This window comes from Natator depressus, chromosome 1, assembly GCF_965152275.1.
Source record: "Natator depressus isolate rNatDep1 chromosome 1, rNatDep2.hap1, whole genome shotgun sequence".
Classification (NCBI taxonomy): Eukaryota; Metazoa; Chordata; order Testudines; family Cheloniidae; genus Natator; species Natator depressus.
In genome coordinates this window covers 219,405,594-219,424,029 of record NC_134234.1, presented here as the reverse complement: position 1 = coordinate 219,424,029, position 18,436 = coordinate 219,405,594, and the positions used below count along the sequence as shown (strand labels likewise).

At 42.7% G+C, this 18,436-nt stretch overlaps 1 long non-coding RNA gene across 1 annotated transcript in view; it reads right to left on the bottom strand.

The window, feature by feature from the left end:
• Positions 1-273: 273 nt before the first annotated feature.
• Positions 274-18,436, bottom strand: part of LOC141975574 (uncharacterized) — a 39,194-nt gene continuing 21,031 nt past the window's right edge. Inside the window, exons 3-4 of the long non-coding RNA XR_012635954.1 lie at positions 3,651-3,752; positions 274-526 (exon numbers count right to left, since the gene is read on the bottom strand). This is a non-coding gene — a long non-coding RNA (uncharacterized LOC141975574). The remainder of the gene's footprint in view (positions 527-3,650; positions 3,753-18,436) is intronic.

Below are 18,436 nucleotides of genomic sequence, written 5' to 3'. Positions count from 1 at the left end.
ATATTGCTAGTACTGAACGGGCATTTGGAAACAATTCCTCATGTAACAACTTGATTTCTAGGAGGAATGTGAGATTAAATCTCCTTGCACCCTCACATTAGCTTGAAGCTAGTATCTGGGAGTACAGACATACTGGATTCCTTCATCTTCCAGGAATTGGGTGAAAAGGGTAGGTATCTGCTGTTGCCTGTCCTGACAACCAGCCAAGAAATAACCACAAACAAAGGTTGAACTAGAGCAGCACTGAGGGTTGATTTATTGCTTCCCTTATTTACACAATTATACTCACACACACAACTCTTTCATGCTGGCAGGCTTCAGGCATGGATGTTGGTTTTGATTTTGCAAGTGGCTGAAGCTGGCCAGGCAACAGCTGCCCGGAGATTGGCCGTGAGGTGATGGGAGTCCCCAAAGTCCCTTCAGATCCGTGGGAGGGCTCTACTGCTTCTTGTCCGGTCCTGAGTTTAGCGTGCTGTTACATTTCCTTGTTGGTACCTGTCATGGCCGCCCGTCTCGAGATTTATACCTTTACAAAGATAATACCATGGTTCCATAAAAGGAGTTATTTGTCTCTTTTTTTTGCCATTGGCTGTCACTCACACTATCTCACTCATTCCTTACATTAATTGATTATACATTCATAAGCATGAATACAATTGGTAATATAGAGTAATGCAGCTTTTAGCAAGCATCTAACATCATTGAGGAGCTTCCACTGCTTGTGGCTTTGTAACAGCATAACAGGAAATTGTGCAGACTGCACTTGAAAGAGAAAATGGAGGGGATGCATCCGGCTACATTCCCTCCCTCCCCCCCTTGATCAATGGATCACAATAAGGATTGTCGGACAGTGGTCCCCCAAAACAGCTGGTGGAGCTTGGTGACTTGCTGAACCAACAGCCAGGTATAACAACATAAGTATAAAAATACAATGAAAAGTATACCAAGAATAATCAATAAGATGACAATGAGGTGCATAAAGAAAATAACAAACCAGTAACCACTTTGTCTGTTTACCACCCAGCACACTTAAAACTCACTTAAAATCTCTACCAGTGTCTCAAAGCAATGAGCTGTGCACAGATACTTTTCAACTATGCCACTGTGACAGGTTCGGTCACAGAGATCCCTTTGGGACTGTCATCTGATGTTCTGAAATTACCTCTGAGCCTGTTTTCCCTGCTAGCTTGGGACTCCAGAACCCTGTCTTATTGAGCCAGACATGCTAGCCTGCTGCAACACAGACCCAGGGTCCGATCCATGCCCCCAAAGTTGCAGACTTAACTTGAAAACAGTTCAGCAGGTTATCTGCCTCCAGCACCCAGACAGCCAGCTCCCAATGGGATCCAAACCCCAAATAAATCCATTTTACTCTGTATAAAGCTTATACATGGTTCTGATGCTCTGTACCTCGGGGGAACAGCCTACATCCCCATGTTCATCTTTATAAAATAATTGTGTGGTATCCAATGAAAAGTTTGTCATGTTGGGTGTCTTTGGAAGGCTCACAATGCACTGAACATGGTTGTTATAGTGATGTTATAGTAATTGTTACAGTAATGTTATAGTAAGGTTATAGGTTATAATTTCATGTATATAGTTATGAGGCTGAAAATGTATCCTCGTGGCTTAAAGCAAGCCCATGTAAAAACTCTCCAAGAACAGAGAGGCAGTTCACACCTCATCAGGGCAGGGATGGGAGAAACCCAGCCCAGCCTCACAGGAACAATGGACGCTGGCTTAGGCAGCAACAAAAGAATCTGTTAGACCCTTGAGGGAGTCACCCCCCTTCTCTTGGTCAGTTTGGGACTGCGATGAGGTAATGCTCACCTTACTCTGAAGGGGGGGGGGAACCAAGAGGAAAGAAAAGACGTGATAAATGGGAGAGACATTTTGCCATGCTCTCTCTCTTCCACCTACATCTACAGACACCACCACCACCAAGCAAATGAAACTCTGATCAAAGGGAGAGCCTGACTGAAATGTAACCAGCCAGCCTGTGGTGAGAAACATCTAAGTGTGTAAGGACACTGAAAGTGTTAAGATCAGCTTAGAATGCATTTTGCTTTTATTTCATTCAACCAAATCTGACTTGTTATGCTTTGACTTATAATCACTTAAAATCTAACTTTATAGTTAATAAATTTGTTTATTCTACCTGAAGCAGTGTGTTTGGTTTGAAGTGTATCAGAGGCTCCCCTTGGGATAACAAGCCTGGTACATATCAATTTCTTTGTTACATTGATGAACTCATATAAGCTTGCAGCATCCAGCGAGCATAACTGGACACTGCAAGATGGAGGTTCCTAGGGTTGTGTCTGGGACCGGAGATATTGGCTAGTGTCATTCGCTTGCAAGTAGCTGGGAGCAGCTTACATGCCAGAGGCTGTGCGTGAACAGCCCAGGAGTGGGGGTTCTCACAGCACAGCAGGGTAAGGCTGGCTCCCAGAGTCAAGGATTGGAGAGGCATAGCAGATCACTGGTCCAGATAACAGCAGAGGGGAATGTCACAACAGGGTAAACTCATAAATTGTCTGCCCTCTATAACATTGATAGAGAGATATGCACAGCTGCTTGCTCCCCCAGCTATTAATCACTTATTCTGGGTATACTGATAAACAAAAGTGATTTTATTAAGTATAAAAGGTAAGATTCAAGTGGTTTCAAGTAATAACAGAAGAACAAAGTAAGTCACCAAGCAAAATGAAGTTAAAACATGAATTTGGGTGGTCATCGCGGACTGGGCCACTAGTCGGGCCCGTTGGGCCACGTTGGAACTCTTGTTTAAGAGCTTGGGCCAAATGGACCAGTTCTGGGAGGGGGGAATGGGTAGGCCGGGTGTGGGAGCCAAAACATCAGTGGTTTGGGGTGGGGATGGCACCCATGTACTATGACTAGGAGCTCCTCGTGGGAGTGATCCCTGAAGAGGGACTGAAAGGGAGGGTGGGTGGGAAGGGCAGAAATAAATTGGAGGGTATAACCCACTTCCACAGTGCTTAATACACAGCACTCTTAGGAATCCAGGACCAAGCAGTAAGTGGGAAAGGTGGTTTGCAAATATGGGGAAAATGGAATCTGGCATCCTGGAAACGAGCATGTTGTCCTTGAGCATCCCATCAAAATTCCTGCCTAGAACTCCCTGGGTTGCTAGATGGAGCAGGCACTGATGCAGAGGCAGAAGGAGGAGGAGGTCTATGTCTATAGTTCCAGTTCTTCTTTCTCTGCAGGTCCTGCAGTGGAGCAGGGGCAGAGTAACAGGGGTTTTCTGTGGATAGAAAAGCTTTCTGGATGGGCCTGGAGTGTACAAGCCCAAAGACCTTAGAGTTGCCCTAACGTCCTTCAAGCCACGGAGCTTAGAGTAAGTTTTCTCCAAAAACAGCAAAGAACATTCAAAGGGCATGTCCTGTAAAGTCTGTTGGACCTCTTGTGGAAACCCTGAGGATTGCAGCCAAGAGATCCTGTGCCTGGCCACTGCAGAAGCCATGGACCTAGCCACCGAGATATATATCATATATATCCAGCACAGCCCACAGATATATATGTGTATGAGACTGGATGGGATCACAAGCCAAAGTAGTTTAACTGTGTTGACTATAATTTTCATTATCAAAATAGGGTCAATAACAATCCAAATGTACATAGATTCATACCTGATCAACCACAGGGGTTGAGTTCTGGGCACAAGTTTGGATTGGTGTTTGTCTATTCCAAAGCAGTTCATCCAGTCTCAGCTTCCAACAGACAAGGGATCACTGAAAGATAATTTTAACTCCTCTTTATAGAAAATTGTTCAGAAATTACAGAACCAGAATTAATCATTTGCAATGAAGATTGACTTCTCCTTTCACATTATCCCATGATCCATTTTTCTTACAAGCCCAATAAAGTTATAAATATCTTCTATATAGTTTCAGTTTCAATTAGCTATGTTATAAATCAACATTTCTCTGCCAGTGTCTAACTCACATGGCATCTCCTTCAGGTGAGTCTTGGGGACACAGCCAACACTGTGAGCAGAGCCTTACAAATACTGTGTCATAAGCTGCAGCTGTTCTGTCCTGAAAAAATAAAACTAGTGGTATGTGCTAGATGCTCAGGTTTCTTGCTTAATATTATGTAGAATATGGATCCTTTTATCTTTAGTGCTCCAAGTGATCTATAGTGAAAGGAAGTAAAAAAAGATGTGGGCAAATTGGGAGAGTTCAGAGGAGAGCAACAAACCTGATATGAAGTTGAGAAAACTTGACCTATAAGGAAAGGTTAAGAATTAGCCATGTTTAATCTAGAGAAGAGAAGGCTGCAGGAGGATACAATAACAGTCTTCAAATATGTAAAAGGTTCTTAAAAAGAAGAGGGTGATCAATTGTTCTCCAACAACAACAAAGGTAATAAATCAATGTAGCTACATTTAGGTCAATGGAGCTATGCTGATTTACTTCAGCTGAGGATCTAGCCCTAAATGATTTGCTGATAAAGCAGAGATCATCAAGGATCAAAATCATGACGAATGAAATTCACCCCTGTGCAAAGGGTCACCACAAGGCATATGTGACACTTAAGTCCCATATAAGCCCCCAAAACAGGGCTTCAGTGGAATTTGGAATTTAAATGGTGCATAGGTCTTGTTCTGCCCCCTGCACAGGAGTGTATTACACCCTAAAAGATACATAGATAGACCTAAACATAACAAATACATACATTTTAAATCCAACTATTTGGAAACCACTTCCTTTCTTAATGCCTTGCCAGTGACCTGTGGGTGGGTCCCGCAAGCACTGCAGGGGCTGCAGAATTGGGACTCATGCCCCTAGAATTTCATCCAAGATACCAGCTGTGGGAGACAGCTCATAACCATTTGTTTCCACCACTCTCTCTTGAGCGCTAGTGTTTGTAGGATCCGGCTCTTAGGGCCAGATTTTTAAAAGGTATCTAGGGCCAGATCCTCAAAGTTATTTAGGTTCCTAACACCTACTGATTTCAATTGGTGTTAGGTGCCTAAATATCTCTGCAGATCTGGGCTGTAGGCACCTAAAGATGCAGACAGGCAGTTGGTGAGACTTTCATAAGCACCAACTCCCACTGATATCAACTCTTTCAACAGTTACAAGACAGAATAGAGTGTATAGTCAAAGACATTCATTTATTAAAGCCATGTGCATTGAAAGAGTTTATAAGTAAGGCTACGAGTCCATGATTTTATGTGACCTCTGCAACTTCAGCCCCAGGTGGCCGGGCTCCAGCTGTCAGCGCTGGACAGCTGGGGTCGGGCTTCCGCGATATATCATTTATTGCCTGTGTCCTTTCTGTGTTTTACTAGAAATACCCATGCCAAAAATCTTAGCCTTATTTATAAGTACCTCAGGTGGGTCTGAGCTAAGATTGCTACTGGGATGTGTAAGGCAAGTTTTGAGATGTACCTATTATCACAAGTGAATATCTGAACTGTAAGGGTCACCGAGAAGTTATATAAATTACCTTCAGTCACCGCTGCATTTCTTAAAGGGCAGGCTCCTCTTCCGCCTTGGAGTTCCTCACAGCCAACCAAAAAAGCATCCAAAACCGTTTATTACCTCTGAGAGTTTTATTTACTACCTTCACCAAAGCACCATCACAATCCTGTGCAGCAGGTCTATTGACAGCTTGTCCTAACCCTCAGGCCTTTCCAGGGGGTGGGGATGGCAGCACTAGAGAGATCTCACCACCCTGAGACCTTCCTTCCTCTGAGCTCTACTAGCTTTTCCCCTTTGCACGTCTTTCCTGCTCTTTTACCTATCTATCCTTCCCAGCTGGTGGGATAATTAGTTCTTGAGCTCATCAACCCCCAGTCTGCTTAGGCAATTAAGAGAGACACCTGGGACACTGAGTACCTTTCCCAGATCCAAGGAAGAGCTCTGTGTGTCTCAAAAGCTTGTCTCTCTCATCACCAGAAGTTGGTCTAATGAAAAGCCCACCTTGTCTCTCTAATATCCTTGGACTGACACAGCTACAGCAACACTGCATATAGGCAATTAAGTACAATCCGTCTCCATGAGGCCTTTCCTAGGAGAGTTAATTAATGCTTAACTGATCAGAATGCTGGGTCAGCTAGTGACTTTCAGCACTCGGTCAACATTTCATTGAATGTTTTATGGAAATATGCTAATGAGCGTAAATATAATGTAACTGGAATATGCTTTATACAAAAGGTCTCTTGTAAGGTATCATTACAAAACTTATAATCTACTGAGTGTGGTCATCCTATTTGTATGAATGTATCATTCTTGTATCTGAAACTAGGAATATGAAATATAACTCTGGAGTCCTATTGTAATTATGCAAAGTGTGGGCCATTAATGGTGGTTTGAAATCTTGATGGCTCCCAATAACTAGGACAATTGGTTGTAAATGGCTGTTTACTTGTAAGCCTTCCTGTACACCTGTGTGCCAGCGAGTGGGAAATGAAGTCTCACAGGACATGTGAACATGTTACATGATACTGGAATCCATCTTAAACCTGGTGCTTTTCCATTTAGAAGGAGGGGTGGGAACCCAGAGTGAGACAAAGGATTCCCACCTTGTGCCAAAAATATAAAAGAGGGTGGAACAGAACAAAGGGGGCTGTCAGTCATGAGAAGTCCCCTAGTTACCACCTGAGCTGGAACTGACAAGGATTGTATCAGGGGAAAGGATTGGGCCCAGACTAGGAAGAAGTCTAGTCTGTGAAAGAAGCTTATTGGAACATCTCTAAGGGTGATATTTACCTGTATTCAGTTTCTTAATGTATTAGACTTAGACTTGCATGTTTTGTTTTATTTTGCTTGGTAACTTACTTTGTTCCATCTGTTATTACTTGGAACCACTTCAGTCCTACTTTTTATACTTAATAAAATCACTTTTGTTTATTAATTAACCCAGAGTAAGTGATTACTACCTGGGGGAGCAAACAGCTGTGCATCTCTCTCTCTCAGTGTTATAGAGGGCAGACAATTTATGAGTTTACCCTGTATAAGCTTTATACAGAGTAAAATGGATTTATTTGGGGTTTGGATCCCATTGGGAACTGGGTATCTGGGTGCTGGAGATAGGTGACCTGCTGAGCAGTTTTCGGTTAAAGTCTGAAGCTTTGGGGGTGTGCACCAGACCTGGGTCTGTGTTTGCAGCTGGCTAGTGTGTCTGGCTCAACAAAGCAGGGTTCTGGAGTCCCAAGCTGGCAGGAAAAACGGGCTCAGAGGCAATTCAGCACATCAGGTGACAGTCCCAAGGGGGTCTCTGTGACCGAACCCATCACAATGATGTTAGAAGAGACATTTCCTATGTGCTTTATTATTCATAATAACATTACAGTCATCCCTGGAGGCCCCAGCCTAGACTTTGGCCCCATTGTGTTACAAATACATGGTAAGACATGGTCCCTGCCCTGAGGATTTTACAGTCTAACTAAACAAAACAGACAAACAACATTTTTATTATCATCAGCTCCATTTTAGATAAGATGGACTGATGAAGATGAAATCACAGGGTAAGGGGGGACCCACCTGGCCCACATGTTCCTCTTCTTCCCTAGGGGAGGTAGGCACTGGCATCTAAATATGGATGGAAGGATTCAAGTCTTAAAGTGTTGAAAGGAATGCGTAATCTCTTTTTTCTACGCTTGTTTCTGTGTTCAGTCACAGTTACGATGCATACTGTTTCTATCTAAATGTCAACATTTATTGAAATGAGACCCTCTGAGAAATCCAGAAAAGGGCCATTATTAAAAAAGGAGGTAAAAAAGAAACATTACAACAGTCAGGAGAGCGCACTGTTATGAATAGAGAAAAAAAGACTGTTTCAGTAAAAAAAAGACTGTGAGAAGATGCACTCTGGATCCATCCACTGAGGAAACCAGTTGTGCAGCGCGGGTGTTTTTCATGGAAATTTGAACCCTGGGTCCTGTGAAGCCAACCAGCTCTGCAACAGACTGAACTTTGGCAAAGAAACCTACTTTATTCAACAGGAAATGTAACTATTTAGTGTAGGCTCTAGTTCACATTTTATTGTTTTGTTTTATATTATAACCATTTGTTTCCACCACTCTCTCGTTTTTAGTTGAATCTCTCTTCTTTCTTAATGATGCTTTCTCTTATTTTATTACATTTTCGTGTGGTTTGCAGGAGCTGTGATTTAAAGTAAAACTAATAAATTAGGGTACACTGATCCTTTGGGGCAGAGGATCTGAGATCTTGGTGAATGTCAAGGATATCACAGGGGAATGCTTCCAAGGGACTCAGAGACTAGATGCACCTACTGTTAATCTGCAAGGCAGACAAGGCTGGCATAGCCCCAGAGAGAGTGCATGAGTGGCTGAAAGGCTGGTGGTGTTAGGAAGCTGACATCCAATTAGCACAAACAAGACTCTTTCACGCTGGAGGTAGGAGGTTACAAGGTGATGAACAGTGCTGGGTACCCCAAGAATCATCACAGCGCTACAAGTGGGTTCCACAATCTGGTCCTAACTTCAGAAGAGTTACACAACTCACAGATTTAGCCTGCGGATTTCTGCACTGACTTAATACAAATAATAAAAACACGTAATGCATATAATCCACCCTTCTCAAGAAATCCAGCCTTCCAGAGAATCTCAGGTCAATCTGCGTTCATGGCCTGTCACCTAGGCTGAGAATCACACACTCCTTCCTTATTGCATATGTGATGCTGGCACCATGCCAGGTCTCAAGGAAACACTCACAAATCCAGAGCTAGAACCAGTCTGGATCACCTCTGTGTCAGTATTATTAAAATAGGTATAAAAATGTGTTTAGGACTTAGACTTTATGGAATCCTTGTAATTTGCTGCATGCATTAATCTCACTTATAATATCTATATTCCACATTATAAGGTAATACTTAAGTGTTTTCTCTGTTAGGAGTGCAGTGTTTCAAGGTTATCAGACGGTTCAGGGGATACCGTAACGGGGGGACGGTGTTAGGGCACTGCAAAGCTCTTCTGTCCAGCCATCCTGTTGCTAGGTGCTTGTACTCATCCATGCTGGCAGGTCTACCTGATTGGTTCCAACACAGAATATATGATGGCTTGGGACCTCTTTCCACGGTGGAGGGGGCAGGGTGGAAGAGTTCCAGCAGGAAGCAAACCTAGGACTAGCGAAGCTTGGGGTAGAGTTTAGAGTGGGGTTTATATTTTGTTGGAATTGTTTAAGGTAACAGTAAAGGTGAACCTTGGGAATGGTTATGTTTGGACTCACATACAGTATAGTGTGATTATACACCGCTTGGAGAAGTGTGGGCACTCAACCCACTTAACAGTTCTGCATCCAAACCTTATCATGCAGGACGCTGGACACTTGGCAACAGCTGCTTGCATAATATGACAGATGCCTCTGTGCACACAGACCCACGTACCCCACACTTGAATGAAAATTACAAATGTAGTGAATGATTAAACATTAGGAAGAGACACTTAGATTCTGCAATAACCGGCACAGTAGAAACAGACAGATAAAATAGATACTCTGTGAGATGCTGAGTGCCTCCTGGCAAGGTTGAGCTCTCTCAGCTCTGATTAAAGTTCAGTGGGAGTTGAGGGTGGTCATTATCTTGAAGGAGCTGCTCAGCACCTCACTGAGTTGTTGCTACGTGTGTATGGGAAACTGAAGGACCTTGCAATTTATTATGTACCTTTGACTACCTCATGTACCTCTGTTCACTAATTAATCTCCCTGGGAGTAATTCTAATGTCAAAACCACAAGTAAATTCAATCAGCTTTCATTTAATAATATTTAACTTTTATATAATCCTTGTTTATCCTTAAAACCTCAAAGAGCAGTAAAAAATTGGGTAAGTATTATCATCCTCATTTTACACTTGGAGAAACAAAGATACACAAGTGTTAAAATGGCTTTTCCAATATCTCACAGCAATCAGCTATGTGGTAGTGCTGGAAACAAAATCCTAAAGTACCAAATCCCAGTCTTCTACTCTGACCAAGAGAAAACACTCCCTCTGAGGGTTAAGAATAGAACACAGGGCTCCTGACTCCTCCTACTCTAACCACTCCAACACACTTCCACCCCAGAGTTAGGCGTAAAGTCAAGAAGTTCTGACTCCCAGTCCTTTGAGCTAACCAGTAGACCACATCTATCACACAACCAGCTAGAGAAATGTTTCCTTCTTTCCCTCCAAATTACAGCAACCTGAGGTGCAGGCTGGCAACAGTGACAGTTCTCCAGCATGGTGTCCCCTCTGTGCTTGTTGCTAGGGACAATGAACTGAAATTGAATAAAGCAAAATGCCAAATCCTGAAAAAAGATACTTATGTATACGAGGGAAATTCTATCTGAAAATGGTGTCCTGTCAGATCCTGCAGAGAATCTTAGGCAGGTCTACACTCCTGACTTTGGGTGGCATAAATATGTCAATCAGGGGTGAAGAAGTGTGATGCCAGAGTGACATAGCTGTTCTGGTAAAAAAAAATCCCTCGTGCAGACTTATATTGGCCAAACTGCACTTTTACTGGTATAGCTTATTTTCCTATACTTTGCCAATGTAGCTGCATCCACACTAGAAGCCCTTTGCTGGTGTAGTAGACCAATATTCCTATATTGGTAAAGTGCTTCTAGTGTAGACATAGCCTAGGTATGGTGACTTTCTTTGGAAAAATCATAGATAATCTGAATGATGAAATAAAATATACAAGAAGATTGCTGCTTCAGGGAGTAGAAATGGATTGAGGAACCTGAAGCAAAGTTCTGGTTAACTAGTTAATGAGTTTCTTCTCTAGAAATAGATGGGCCAGTCACCCAATGCTCTATTGGGAGATTGCAATAGTGGGACTTTGTTCATGTTTTGTTTTAAATAGTCTATTGATTTTCCGGTAAAATCAGATGAAGGCATCCACGTGCCGAAATGCAGATGTGGGCAGAATAAATGTAACTTTGCCTGTGTGTCCGCCTGTGTCATTTCCTCAGAAGACCATAAATGCAATTTTTATGACTCACTCTAAGATTAACATTAAGGAATTATGCAATATAGCTTTTGAACTGACAAGCTCTTCAGCTGAATTTAGCAACCTGTAACTTTCAGATCTTGATTTCTGTCCATTTTTATCTGAACACAATCTCCTTTCCATAAGGAATTTTACACAAAAATGCCAGCTGTTGTCACCACCAGCATGAGCCCTAGTATAGACATGACTTCAAGCATTTTTAACCATCGTGAATAATGACACACAAAAAATGTCAGGAGCCACCAGATTCTTATGCACACTAGGGTTCCCACAGATACCTCCGTGGAGACTTTTAGGTAAAATTCTGTAATTTAGACACAGCCTTAGATAGAGGAGTAAACCAAGACTCTCTTTCTCAGCAGAGCAATTTAGTAAACTCTACAACCATGAGATACCGTAACTTAACGTTGTAACCTTCCTCAACATTTTCCAGAGGAAATTGTTCCAGAAGTTGAAAACCTGCTGTTTATCTTTCACAGCAATAAGACTGTAAGGATTGTGTCTCTGGCTTTTTGTTGATTTACCACAGTGAGGAAAGGTAACACTGTATGACTGTTTGGCAGGAATTGTTAGTCCTTGATAACAGCCTCTGTGTAAATTATACCCAGACTATAACTTGTACAGTTGTGGGATTTGGCACCAACTAAGCTTGGCACATTCAGTTTAGCCCAGGAATTGTGCTCTAGCTGTGCAGACTGATAAGAGGGGAAAAAAAACACTCTAGGCTATGTATATCAAAGGAGTTTTCAGCAAAAGACTAGCATACATCAATGCACCTTTATATCACATAGAAGGGATATATCTTAGCAGGTTCAGATAAAACTGGACAAAAGTCAAAATCAGGGAATTACAACCTGCTCAATTCATTTAAAGATGTTTTCAAGTCCAAAGGCCATATGACTCATCTGCATCCAGTAGCAATCCAGTGAATCCAGTAGCAAGAACTGGAGAAAATAATTTTTGCATGAGACAGACCAGGAGAACTCTCCAGCCAATCGTGGCAGAAATATGTTATTCATCTGTCAAGGACGCCCACTTTGGGGGCAGGACACTACACTAATGAGTGCAAGGAAGGCACATAAAAGATAGAGGCACAGAATGTCAAGTCGCTGTTCTTCACCTGGAGAAGGTTGCTCTCATAACCACTGACCAGAGAAAGGCTATCACAGAGCAGAGCAGATTCAGACTGATAATCATCCACAAGCTGACTTCCAGCTACCCCTGAATAGGAAGAGGCTCCATCTCTCAAAAGCTATCTGGGGGCTACTGTGTTGTCCAAACTACATACTCCAGAAGGCAAGGGAAGAATCTTTTGAAGATACCCTGGTCATTCTACATATCCATTGCTGGTAAGTCTGAACATGGTGAGCATTGCAAACAGTCATTGATTAAGTTTAGATAACTTCATAATACCACATAGTCACAGCAGAGCTTCTAAGGAAAAGCATTTGCCAAATCAGCAACATATATTGCTAGTACCGAACAGTGATTTGGGAACAATTCCTCAGATAATAACTTGAGTCCTAGGAGGAAATCGATCTCCTTGAGATCATATATCAGTGCACTAAAGCACTGACCATTGAATAACTTCTATTCATCAGTTCTTTAGCCAAAATCTTGGAGACAGGATAGCTCAGTGGTTTGAGTATTAGCCTGCTAAACCCAGGGTTATGAGCTCAATCCTTGAGGGGGCCATTTAGGGATCTGGGGCAAAAATTGGGGATTGGTCCTGCTTTGAGCAGGGGGTTGGACTAGATGACCTCCTGAGGTCCCTTCCAACCTTGATATGATTTGATTTGTGGTGGTTTTTGGGTGCTAGGGGGTTTGTAGCTTTGCCTTTGTTGGGATTAAGCAAGGGAAGAGGAGCTGTTATCTAAGATGCTTGTTTTACTGCAGGAATGCAATTGTGTTGTTGGGGGGAGGGATAGCTCAGTGGTTTGAGCATTGGCCTGCTAAACCCAGGGTTATGAGCTCAATCCTTGAAGGGGCCATTTAGGGATCTGGGGCAAAAATTGGGGATTGGTCCTGCTTTGAGCAGGGTTTTGGACTAGATGACCTCCTGAGGTCCCTTCCAACCCTGATATTCTATGATCTTAACATCTTTGATCAACACTTGGCTGAGATTCTGAAAGTATCCTAAAGGAATTAGGCACCCAACACCCATTGAATTTCAGTGGGAGCTGGGCAGCTCCCTTTGATGCTTTCTCTCTCTGTCCCACCCAACACATAAGCCACTATGAAAGACTGGTTGGGTGCAGTCAGCATAGCAACCTGGAAATCCCCCTACATGGCAGATTAGTCCTCAGTGACTGGTTAAGCCAGTGGTACTGTCACTTTGCCTTGCCAGAGCAGCACAAATTGGCCATAGTTGAGGCCAGGGTCTGGTCTGCTGTACCCTAATCCATGATTGAATGTTACCTCCAACACCATGACAATTGAAAGTTTCATTATTGTCCTTCACAAGAACATTTGACCAAAGGCCTTTTGAAATTAACAAGAGATGAGTCTCTATTATCCACTATTTTATGGACACCCTCAAAGAATTCTAATGGATTCTGTCTGTCCAATTTCCCTTTACAGACACGTATGCTCATTTAGCTATTTCATAACTATCTTTAATTACTGTCTCCACCAAAATTGCCTAGTACTGAAGGCAGGCTCTCTTCTCTTTAATTCCCAGGATCACTTTTAATGCCTGTCTTAAATATAGATACAATATTTGCTACCCTCCAACCTTATGGTATAGTAACTGATTTTAATGAGAGAACATTTATGTTAGGAACTCAGCAAGTTCTTCAGTCCCTTCAGAACTGTTGGAAATATATCACGTAGTCCTATGCTTGTTATTTAATTTGTCAATTTGCTTCAATCCTACTTCTTTTGACATCTCAATCTCTGAGAAGGCCTTGTCTTCATTATCTGAAAATGGAGGGTATCTGCCACCATCATTACTGGTGAGGACTGGTCACATACTTGATTTTAAAGATCCTCATAATTCTCGTTTGAGCAGACTAAATCTCTTAGAAAGTCCACCAAACTTTTTATTTCATTTGATAGCAATTCACTGGACAGTGCTATTTGCTAAGAGGACCTTATCTGAATGGGTACCCAAGTATATCTTCTATTATGCCCTCCTTAGCATGAAGCTGCAAGGCTGTATCAATGTGCACTCAGTTAGAGGCAAACCTGCCACAACTAGCTATATCATACTTGTCTTCTCTGAGTGCATCAGCAAAGGAGCAATATTGTCATCCCTCCACGTGCTCCTACAGTCTTATTGCTTGGTTGTGTTGAGAAGCCCACCTTGGACTCTCTGCATTCCAGAACTTAGTTCTAAAGTGCGGGAGAAGCCCAATTCTACCTGCAGAGAAGGTATTTATTTGTTTTGGGGATGTGGAAGTCCCTTATTTTATGCGGGGCAAAGATTTTTTCAAGTCAAAGTTGATTTCCCCCCCCGTTCACAGTTAATATTGAGACTAAAAAGTCTCCCTAGTACTGGTCAGGTATCTTATTCTTCCCTATACCATTTTTAATATTACAACCACTACCAAGTTCCCATATCACTTTTAGCACTGCAGTCTTTTCTTCTTTAGGCTTATCCTCAAGCTTCTTAATCTTCAAGAATGAGAATCCTATGGAGAACATATCTTTAAAGAAGGGGATACTGTTGGGATGGTGCCAAAGTAGTGTGGCCATACTGAATGAATGGTGTGAGCATAACTTGACATGACTTAAACATGGCTGAATGGCAGCCTGGGAGCAGGTTCCCATTAAGCAGAACAGATTTGACAAAGGACTGGCAAATTCTGCATGTACGATCGATATTGAACCTATTGGTAGGCAAATATGGGCCCATGCAAAAGTAAATATCACATATATAAAGTTCCAGTATGAAGCACAGGTCGTCCTGGTTATAATGACCTTACAGCAAGGACAACACGCAGAGAGCCAGAGTGAATGACTGATGAGTGAGTAAACATGGGGTGATTTTCGTTCGGTACCACACATCCCTCAGCCCCTTCTAAAATAGTAATTAGGTGAAAATTAGTAACCACACGCCCACTGGGCATGCTTTTAAGACATGTGACTCCTTTGAGGGAAAAAGAGTATAAGAATCAAGCAAAATAAATTACTGTTGGTTGGGATTCCTTCACTGACACTTGAAGAAGCAATGCTGCCAGACAGAGTAGCCAAAACTCTGCTCCGTGGGCTCAAGTAGGACTGTGAACCAGACGGGTCTCAAGGCAACCAAGGCCTTGACTCGAGGGAATCCGAGACAGACCAGAGGGCTGAGAAGTACAGACCAGGAGGGAAGAAGCCATCTATAAAATTGGTAACTACCTTCTTGGTTTGCCAAGCAGGAACTGCATGAGGCTAGCGCAGGACTGGTTCATGTATGTTTGTGAAAGAGAGACTCATTAAGAGGAATGTATAGCTCTTAATGTCTGAAGTAGGAGTTATGTGCTTAATATAACCCCTTACCGCTTGTGTAATTCCTTCTCAATAAACTGCTGGGTATTGCAAATAATTACTGTAAACCTTTTTCACTGGTATGACAGTAATCTGCTCCACCAGGTGCCAGTAAAAATCCATTTCAGGAGTAGTAGCACCCCCTGTTGTCAACAGATATCACAGTAATTCTGCTTTTTCGATAACATTATTTCACAGGCTTTTCACCCATCTCCTCTCTAAGTTGGGTTTCTTCTTTGTGGAGTATCTATAGTTTTGCTTAGATAACTTCCCAATGACAAAGAGTTACAGCTGATCTTTTAAGGAAAAGTATTTGTTTAATTAGTAACAGATTATGGCTCACTTTAAGCTTTGTGAACATTAAGGAATTATGCAATATAACTTAGGAACTGAAAATCTCTTCAACTGAATTTAGCACCCCGTAATTTTCAGATCTTGATTTCTGTCCATTTTTATCTGAACATAATCTCCTTTCCATAAGGAATTTTACACAAAAATGCCAGCTGTTGTCACCACCAGCATGAGCCCTAGTATAGACATGACTTCAGTGGCTTCCAGTGGTTCTCCTGAAGTTGTAGTATAGACATGGGCAGGATCGGGGTTTGCATTGGATAGTCACACAGCACTCAGTTGTATTTCTATAACAAAATGATTAATTTATCTTTTACACAGCAAGAAAACTCCAAGGAGTTTTCAAGAGCTTGTCACAGGATCCACTTCACCACATGGGGTGACTCCTCCTGGCTGCTCTGAGGCTTAGCTGCACTCACCTCTGACCCATCCCATCTGTCGCTCATTCATGCACCTCGCTGCTTCTCTCTCCCGCTCTGCAACTCAGGGTGCTCTCTCTTTATGACTTGGCTCTCCAGGCATGTCACTATAGTCCTCCTCTTCTGGGGTATCAAAGTCCCACTAGATGGCTGTATTAGGCAGTCTTCTGCTCAACTGCCTGCTCTGTGCCACTTCCCCCGTGGTCGGTAGGGGAACACGGGCCTGGGCACTACTCCAGGTTCTAGCCCAGGGACCCTACAATCAGCAGTCAAGGTCTGCACTGCCCCAAACCTTGCAACTGTTTCCTTGGGCTGCTCCTACATCGCCTCTATCAGGCTCTTCCTCCACCCTCCTCTGGATACACCCTTTCCTCCAGGCCAGAACCCCAGTGCTACCTGCACAAATTTACAGCCCTCTCCTCCCCCTCTGGGTGCAATGTCCCTCTACGGCTTAACAGGACCTTTTCCCAGTGAAAGAGCCTTTACATAATAAATATCCTTAACATACATTTATTAGCATTTAATAGTATACACATGCCAAGGATCTAATGCTCACTACTCCTAATAATGCAGACAGATGTTTTCTGATGGCCAGTCAGGATCGGATTTCACCTGGGGCTCTTGCTGCTCCATGGTATGGTCATGCAGGGTGTAAGAGTTCCAGCAGCTTTGGTCTTAAGGAGTGTCCCAGAGTTAGGTTCCAACTGGCTTCTCTTCTAACCCTCATTACATAGGTAAAATGAGAGTCTCTTCTCTATACCTGAACCAATTAGTTTACTTAAAGTATGACTATGCAATAAATGTAACCAATCAGAACTCCTAATGGGCTCGAACAATTTCTCTAGTGACAGCAAAACCTCACAATTTCTACTTACCAGAAAAAGCAACTTTTCACAAAAACTCACACAAGCACCCAGTAAGAAACATGCAGAAACTAAAGGTTAGCTTCTCCATAAGCTCTTTTATTCCCATGAAACTGTGATTTTCCTCTATCTACCCTGTTATCAATGCTGCAGCTGGGATTCTAAGCCAAGGCCAAATTTACTATGGTTTCTGTTTCCAAGTAATGGTGGCTGAGCATACAAACTGGCTGCAGGTTATGCTCAATCCATATACAACATGGTTGCAAGCCATGTCAAGTCCAGGTCTCTCATAACACCAGGACTTCTATTCTCCCCTGGGTTTCCTCCTTTCCTTCTCTACAGCTGGAGAGTAGCCACAGTCCTCACACTTCAGACCCTCTTCTGTTGCCTGCTTCCTGGCTCTATTATAGCCCCACCTGTCCTTCTCAGCTTGGCTCTATTCCCAACCAGGGGTTGCTTATCAGTCTAATTCTCCTCAGTTGTGGCCTATCAGGTTCAGTGGTCCACTTCTCAACCTCATTAACCCTTTCCAGGCTGATATGGGGTGAACACCCTCTCTTGCTGTCTGGAGTGGCTCACAACCGTAAGTGCCTACCTCAGGACAGGCTCAAAAACAGGGCAGTTACCCCAAACTGGTTGTGTGTCCTGTAATTAGATTTCACCAGGCCAGCAACAAATATGAACTCCTGGATCACTTTAACACTCTTACCATGGAGTCACAGACAGTCCTCTTTGACTCTCCAGTCTATCTTGCCACCCAGACAAACTGGATTTAGTGAGAAATGGTCACTGATACCAAGAAAATCCCACCACATTCAGGTTCCTTCCAGTCCCAAGAGACCAGTCACTTACCCCAGGTCAATTGGTACCTTAGATCTAACCCCAAAGACGATGCGTTTAGCCAATCCTGTAATGATCCTATAATCTGCTGTTCTGCAATAAGTCTCTCTGGTACATCCAAAAGATTAGAGCCCAAATGGTAGCTTAGAGTCTGATAGAGTCCTTCCATTACTCTTTCAGGGCATCCCAAGTAATAACTTGGTGAGCTCCATCCAGTGGTTCAAACTTTCCCTGTTTAAAGTTCAGCAGATAAGAGATGGCAAGATCATGCCTGAGGTTTTTCTTTTATAGCTGAAACAGGCTACCAAGTGTTTCTGAGCACAGCATGTGTCCAAAGATTCCTCATTGTTGAGCCCACAACGACACACCTGTTCAAGTTCACGTTCTAATTCCTGTGCAGAAATAGGTAATCCAGCCACACTGATTTATATAATCAATTGCTGGTCATTCATTATAACAGGAATAGATCAGCTGAAGACAAAATAGGTAATATTCATTTAATTCATGCGGT